Here is a 7,987-nt window from a genome sequence, read left to right as displayed (position 1 = left end):
CACTAAGATTGATCTGGCCCAGGCGTACCTGCAAATGGAGGTAGAAGAAGCCTCGAAAATGTACCTTACGATCAACACTCATAAAGGTCTCTACCAATACAACCGGCTGGTGTTCGGGGTAGCATCAGCTCCGGCTATTTGGCAAAAGGCAATGGATCAAGTCCTGCAAGGGATTCCAGGGACCCAGTGTTATTTGCACGACATCCTGGTCACGGGCGAAAATGACAGTGATCACCTCGCCAACCTGGAGCAGGTGCTCACTAGATTGAAGGAATATGGGCTCTGAGCTAATCACCACAAATGCGAGTTTTTCCAGAAGCAGATCTCGTATTGTGGCCACGTTGTTGAGAAAGAGGGGTTATCTAAGTCCCCTGAAAAGATTGAGGCAGTAGTCAAGGCTCCAGCACCGGAAAATGTGTCACAACTGAGGTCGTTCCTCGGGCTGGTGAACTACTACCATAAGTCCTTGCCGAATTTGTCTACCGTACTACACCCACTGAACACCCTACTGCAAACGGGGGTACCATGGAAGTGGAGTGACGAATGTAAATGAGCTTTCCAGAAGAGCTAAGCATTGATCGCATCAAAAGAGGTGTTGGCTCATTTCAACCCAGCACTACCAATTCGATTGGCGTGTGATGCATCACCCTATGGCATTGGAGCGGTGCTGTCGCACAAATTCCCGGATGGCTCAGAGAGGCCAGTAGCCTTTGCGTCTCGGTCACTAACCTCAGCCGAGCGTAACTACGCCCAGATTGACAGGGAGGCCCTCAGCCTAGTGTGGGGAGTGAAAAAGTTCAATCACTATCTGCACGGGCAGAAGTTCACCTTGCTGACTGACCACGAACCACTTGTCTCCATCTTTAATCCAAAGAAGGGCGTTCCGGTGATGACTGCGCAACGGCTACAAAGATGGTCCCTCTTTCTAGGGGCGCACCAATATGTAATTGAGTATAAGGGCACGAAACAGCATGGAAACGCTGATGGGCTTTCGCGCCTGCCACTGCCTACTGTGGAGGAAGCACCAGCAGTGGACCCTGTCGAAATATTTCATTCGACTATAATTGAATGCTTGCCAGTAATTAACGCTGGTATAGAGAAGGAGACCCGAAATGACCCGACACTATCTCGGGTATATGATTTGACGGTGAAGGGATGGCCAGCACATGGCGACTCACTGTTGCCAGCATTCTCATCCAGAAGAGAACAGCTGTCAGTATGCCAGGGGACCTTGATGTGTGGATCCCGAGTGGTAATTCCACCCAAGTTAAGGGAGAGAGTGCTCAATGACCTTCATGAAGGTCATCTGGGAGGGGTGAAAATGAAAAGCCTTGCTAGGGCTTATGTGTGGTGGCCGGGGATCGATCAGCAAATCGAGGACCTGACAAAGAGCTGCTCAGGATGCCAGAAGGTCCAAAATGCACCACCACATGCCCCTCTACACCCATGGGAGTGGCCCTCATCTCCATGGCAACGGGTGCATATTGATTTTGCTGGTCCATTCATGGACTCAATGTTTTTAATAGCCGTGGATGCCCACTCGAAATGGCCTGAGGTGATCAAAATGTCCTCCACCACCACGGAGAAAACTATTGCAGTCCTATGGACCATTTTTGCCAGGAATGGCTTGCCAGAGCAGATTTGCTCTGATAATGGACCACAGTTTGTGTCCGAAGAGTTTCGAAGATTTATGAGAAGGAATGGGGTAAGGCATTACACATCCACCCCGTATCATCCAGCCACAAATGGATTGGCTGAGAGGTTCGTACAAACCTTTAAAAAAGCAGTAAAGGCCATGTGTGATGACGACATTCCACTGCAGCATAAGGTGGACAATTTCCTGTTAGCCTACAGAAATGCAACACATGCAGTCACCAACCAGACCCCGGCCATGATGTTCTTTAACCGAAGGTTGAGATCTCGTCTGGATTTGCTCAGACCAAATGTACGAAGAGATGTTGAGAATAAGCAATTCCAGCACATCAATGAGAAGCCGACAAGGAGCTTCAATGTAGGGCAACCAGTCTTGGCCCGCGACTACCGAACAGAGAAATGGCAACCAGGAACGATATGCACACGGCAGGGGCCACTAATGTACACAGTGGATGTTGGGGAGAACATTGTGAGACGCCATGTTGACCAGATCCTAGAGTCACAGGAACGAGTCAACCCCATGTCTCACCCATACGTACCTGGTGATGAACCCGATGTACAGGTAGCATCTACCCCAGAAACAGTAGCCTCGGAAGCGGATGAACCAACCGACGACAGGGGGCCAGAATCGCCTCCGCACCAAGAGCAAGACACTCGGGAAAGGCGCTATCCAGAAAGGATCAGGAAGCCTCCCCAAAGACTGAATTTATAAATAGACTATTTTCAGCTAATGTTGCATGTTAAAAGTGTTAATTGTAATTAGTTTTATATTTAATTGTTAAATGAGTGTTATGGTACTGTTAATCTAAAAGGGGAGGAATTGTAATGTATGTACCTTTAAGGGGAGACTACTTTTTACAGCTCCTGTATACTGTAGTACCGGCAGTGACCACACCTGCATATAAACCCTGAGTCGTGATCTGTACAGTTAGTTCTAGAGTAACCCTCATTCAGTAAACACCTGTTGATCGTTCCCTGCAGTCTCTTGTCTAATTATTGAAGGACAGAACATCAAGATACACGGATCTAACACCCATCAGCTTGCATCAGACTCGTGCCTGCGCCTTGAGATTCCTTTTCCTCCATTCTTGACTGTTTCATCTTACTCCCCCGGCCCATCAGCTTTGGCAAAGGCTGCTAATGGGTTGCGTTGTCTACTAATGGGTTGAGGCTCTCCATAGGTATTCAGAATGTTTTCCTCCCTTTGCAGTGTTCTTGCAGTGTAGGACTGAGATGAGGAGGAATTTCTTCACCCGAGAGTGGTGAACCTGTGGAATTCTCTACCACACAAGGCAGTTGAGGCCAATTCATTAAATATATTCAAGAAGGAGTTAGATATATTTCTTAAGGCTAAGGGGATCAAGGGATATGGGGAGAAAGCAGGGACAGGGTACTGAATTCTGATGATCAGCCATGATCTCATTGAATGGCGGAACAGGCTCGAGGGGCCGAATGGCCTATTCCTGCTCCTATCTTCTATGTTTCTATGTTTCTTGGGGAGACGCTGGAGCTGAAACTCCTTGGGCCCCAGGGGTGCTTCTGGGGCTGAGGTTGGGTGCAGGAAGTCCGACAGAGGTGGGAATTCTGGCAGGACTCAGGGATTCCATGTCTCTGCGAAGAATCACGCAGGACGGAACTTTCATCCACCCCAAAAGTGACCCCGGATGGCAGAGGCAGCATGCAAAGAATTCCAACACCATGGATTTCCTCTTTCCTGCCCAGTGACCTGGACACCAGGATGAACCCTGCATGCAGATCCAGAGATTAGTGGAAGTGGGGCCAAGCTGAGTGTCCAGGCCTGGGCCCTGGCTTTGATCCCTCTAAAAATGGCAGCATCCTTCCTTTTGTTGGCTACCTTACAAAGGGGCCTGATGGGCAGATATTAAAAAGAAGTCTTCCTGGTTGGTGGCACCAGCTGCAGCAATGGTGGTTTGCTAGTTCTGCTTTTTCTAACCCTTTCCCCAACCTCTGTGGCATTCTAACGAAATGACCCTGGATGCCACGGCAGAGTCAGTGACAGTTGCTGTTCTGCTGAACTTCAGCCAGTGGAGCAGGGACCTAGGCTCTTCAGATAAATATTTCCCCCCATATTTCTGAAAGTTTTATAGAAATACTAGTCAACATCATCAACTTCATAGAGTCATAGATAGAGTCACAGAAAGAGGCCCTTCGGCCCATCATGCCCGCGTCGGCCATCAAGCCCTGTCTATTCTAATCCCATTTTCCAGCACTTGGTCCGTAGCCTTGTATGCTATGGCGTTTCAAGTGCTCATCTAAATGCTTCTTGAATGTTGTGAGGGTTCCTGCCTCTACCACCCTTTCAGGCAGTGAGTTCCAGATTCCAACCACCCTCTGGGTAAAAATGTTTTTCCTCAAATCCCCTCTAAACCTCCTGCCACTTACCTTGAAACTATGCCCCCTGGTTATTGACCTCTCTACTAAGGGAAAAGTTCCTTTCTATTTACCCTATCTATGCCCCTCATAATTTTGTACACCTCAATCAGGTCCCCCCTCAGCCTTCTCTGCTCTAAGGAAAACAACCCCAGCCTGTCCAGTCTTTCTTCATAGCTGAAGCGCTCCATGCTGACAAGAGGTCAGAGGTCAGAGACCAAGGCCTGTTAAGGTTGCTTGGCAGCAGAGAGGAAGATGAGGGCAGAGTGGGTTCGCATGGACATGAGAGAGCAGCGGAGAATGGGCAGGCTGCCATGAAAGACAGTAGGTTTTAGGGTGAGCAGGTCAGAGAAGCCAGGAGGCCAAGTACCAGGATCACAAAGCACTGGGGAAATGGACAGATCAGTGAGTCATAAACAGCAAAAATATTCAGGTGAGCGGAGGCAAGAGGATAAAAGGTAGGAAGGAAGTAAACAGGTAAAAATAAAGCAATTAAAAAAAAACTAAGATTAAAATAACAATAGGAGGTTTCCTTGATCTTGTTCGACCTGAAGCCTGGTGGCTTCAGAGGGTCTGGAGTCAATGCTAAAGACTCCCATGACATTCCTACTCAAATGTATACCACTATCAGGATGGTGATAGAGAAGTCTGATAGAGATGATACATGCCCTCGGCCTCCACACTGTTCCAATGATTAGGCACTTTACAATGTGGGAAATGTGGCAGCCAATTTGCGCACACCAAGCCCCCATACACAGCAGTGTGATAATGACCAGATAATCTATTTTAGTGATGTTGGTTGAGGGATAAATCTTGGCCAGGACACCAGGAAAAACTCCCATGCTCTTCTTCAAATAGTGCCACGGGATCTTTGTACACCAGTCACTGAATGCAAACATGCAGGTGCAGCAAGCAGTTAGGAAAGCAAATGGTATGTTGGCCTTCATTGCAAGAGGATTTGAGTACATGAACAAGGATGTCTTACTACAGTTATACAGGGCCTTGGTGAGACCACACCTGGAGTACTGTGTGCAGTTTTGGTCTCCTTACCTAAGAAAGGATATACTGTGGCAGAACCACTGAATGACTCAGGCTAACTGTATATAATTCTCTTTAACGATGTTCTAACACCAGCCTAAACCTGTACCATTGTGTTAGGCATTACTGTGTTTTGTATATAGAGTTTGCATGTACGGGGCGTGGCCCCTTTAAGAGCGCAGGAAAACGCGGGCAAACGCGATGACATCACGTCGCAAACCACGGGACTGCCCAGGCAGTCCTCGTGGCATCTCTGTTGAGTAAAGACCTGTTTAATTGTTCTCCATAGAGGGAATGCAGCGAAGGTTCACCAGACTGATTCCTGGGATGGCAGCACTGTCGTATGAGGAGAGATTTGGTCAACTAGGCCTGTATTCACTAGAGTTTAGAAGAATGACAGGGGGTCTCATTGAAACGTATAAAATTCTGACAGGTCTAAACAGACTGGATTCAGGGAGTATGTTTCCCCTGGCTGGGGGGTCTAGAACGAGGGGTCACAGTCTCAGGATACGGGGTAGGACATTTAGGACTGAGACGAGGAGAAATTTCTTCACTCAGAGGGTGGTGAACCTGTGGAATTCCCTACCACAGAAGGCTGTGGAGGCCAAGTCACTGAATATATTTAAGAAGGAGATAGATAGATTTCTAGACACAAAAGGCATCAAGGGGTATGGAGAGAGAGCGGGAATATGGTATTGAGATAGAGGACCAGCCATAATCGTGTTGAATGGCGGAGCAGGCTCGAAGGGCCGAATGGCCTACTCCTGCTCCTATTTTTCTATGTTTCTATGTCCATCTGAGCGAGCAGACTGGACCTTGGTTTAACGTCTCATCCAAAGGACAACATCTCCGACAGTGCAACACTCCCTCAGTACTGCACTAGAGCGTCTACCTGGACTTTTCTCCTCATGTCTCCTGAAATAGGACTTGAACCCACAACCTTCTGACTCAGAGGCGAGAGTGCTACCCACTGTGCAATAATGGTGACCAATGGCTACTTGGGTGAGGTATCGGAGGGTGATACTGCATCTTTAATTTTACACTGTTATTGCTGACACTGCAGGTGTGATACTGCATCATGTAAGATACCCTAGTTTTGTATACATATATACGTAGGATTAGGATTTGGTTTAATCTCATATGATTGAAGTTTTATCTTTCTTTTTACTTATAAACTTTTTTTGGATTTGTACTGTAGCTAGAAATAATGACATGGTTAAAGTTGTTCATTCCCAGGATGCTTTAAGGTTTAATGTATTAGGGTACAATTTAGCTGATTGTGCTGTTTAGCTTCTGCTGAAAGTACAGGTGTGAGTCGTGCCTGTTGAATTATTTTTGTCGCTACATTGTGAAACGATGCTAAGACCATCATGAGATAAGGAAAAGATCAATGGGTTGAGATGATAAACAAGTCGTCATCTGATGTTTTGTAGGAGGCACCTCATTTCTGAGGGTCTTGTTCACATTAACTGTTATCAGGATATAATGAATCAGCTAGGAGAGTGTGCGTGACTAGAGCTTATAAAGATCTTAAACTTTCCTTCACAATGTGTAGGGAAAGTCAGGATTGAAAAGATCAAAGAAGGTTATTGTAGTGTATGTACCTTTAAGAGAGAACTGCTTTTACAGCTCCCGTATACTGTAGTACCGGCAGTGACCACACCTGTATATAAGCCCTGAGCAGTCATCTGTACTGTTAGTTTTTAGACTACCCTCATCCAGTAAACACCTGTTGATTGTTGATCTGCAGTCTCCGTCTATTTATTGAAGAACACCATACCTTAAGATTCACAGATTTAATAGTGGCGACGAGGTCGATTCGAACCTACCTGCAACTCTGCATTTCCTCCCAAGGATTCGCTCCTGGAGGATAGTGGAAGAAAGTCGAGGCCAGAAGCACGGGCGTCGACCATGAGCAACCGCCCAGTCATCTGGCAGAGAGTGAGCATCGCAGGGGAGGCTGTTGAGAGCTGGGTTTGGTTCTCCAGCCACGACGATCCAGCAACAGGCTGGCAACAGGTACAGCGCAGACCCTTCCCGGACAGCGGTGGCTGGAGCCGACCGACGGCACAGAAAATGCCGAGCAGCGTCGACGGGGTAAGAGAGAGGGTAAAGCGCACAGGGCGCAGCCGGGAGTTGAAGACCGAGCGGCGTCGACGGAAAACAAAAAGAGAGAGAGGGTAAAGCGCAGCCGGGGTTCAGGACCGAGCGGCGGCAACGAGAGAGGCGCACAGGAAAACGCGCAGAGCGCAGCCAGGGCTCAAGGGCTGAGCAGCGTCCGCGGGGGAAGACAGAAAGCGCGGGAGATGCCATTTGAGCCGCGGAGAAGAAGGGAGAGCGCGGGAGATGCCATTTTTGAAGCCGCAGCGGAGAAGAAGGGCGAGCGCGGGAAGAAAGGGAAGCACGGAAGACGCCATTTTGAGCCAGCGGAGAAGAAGGGAGAGCGTGGGAGACGCCATTTTAGCCAGTCTAACCACACCCAGGGATGCCGAAGAGTGGCAGTGTCACAGCGTTCGACAATGAAGTCGACGATTGGGCGACATATGTGGAACGCATTGAGGTGTACTGCAAGGCGAATGAAGTGCCAGATGCCAGGAAAGCACTGGTTTTGTTGCATTCCATGGGTGCAAAAACATATGGCTTACTGCGAAACCTAATAACCCCAGAGAAGCCAGTGGATAAGGATTTCGAAAACATAGTGGAACTCCTACAGGTCCACTTAAACCCCACACTGCTGCTGATAGCAGAAAGATTTAAGTTTCACAAAAGGAACCAGCATAAAGACGAAAGTAATGCTGAGTATTTAACGGAACTGCGCAAGCTATCAAAAAACTGCCAGTTTGGAATGGGACTATCAGATACGTTAAGGGATAAGTTTGTGTGTGGGCTTCAAAGTGAAGGAACC

This window comes from Somniosus microcephalus, chromosome 6, assembly GCF_052327205.1.
Source record: "Somniosus microcephalus isolate GS21.2 chromosome 6, FLI_Smic_1.0, whole genome shotgun sequence".
In the NCBI taxonomy this organism is placed as follows: Eukaryota; Metazoa; Chordata; class Chondrichthyes; order Squaliformes; family Somniosidae; genus Somniosus; species Somniosus microcephalus.
Note: the sequence above shows the minus strand (reverse complement) of the source record.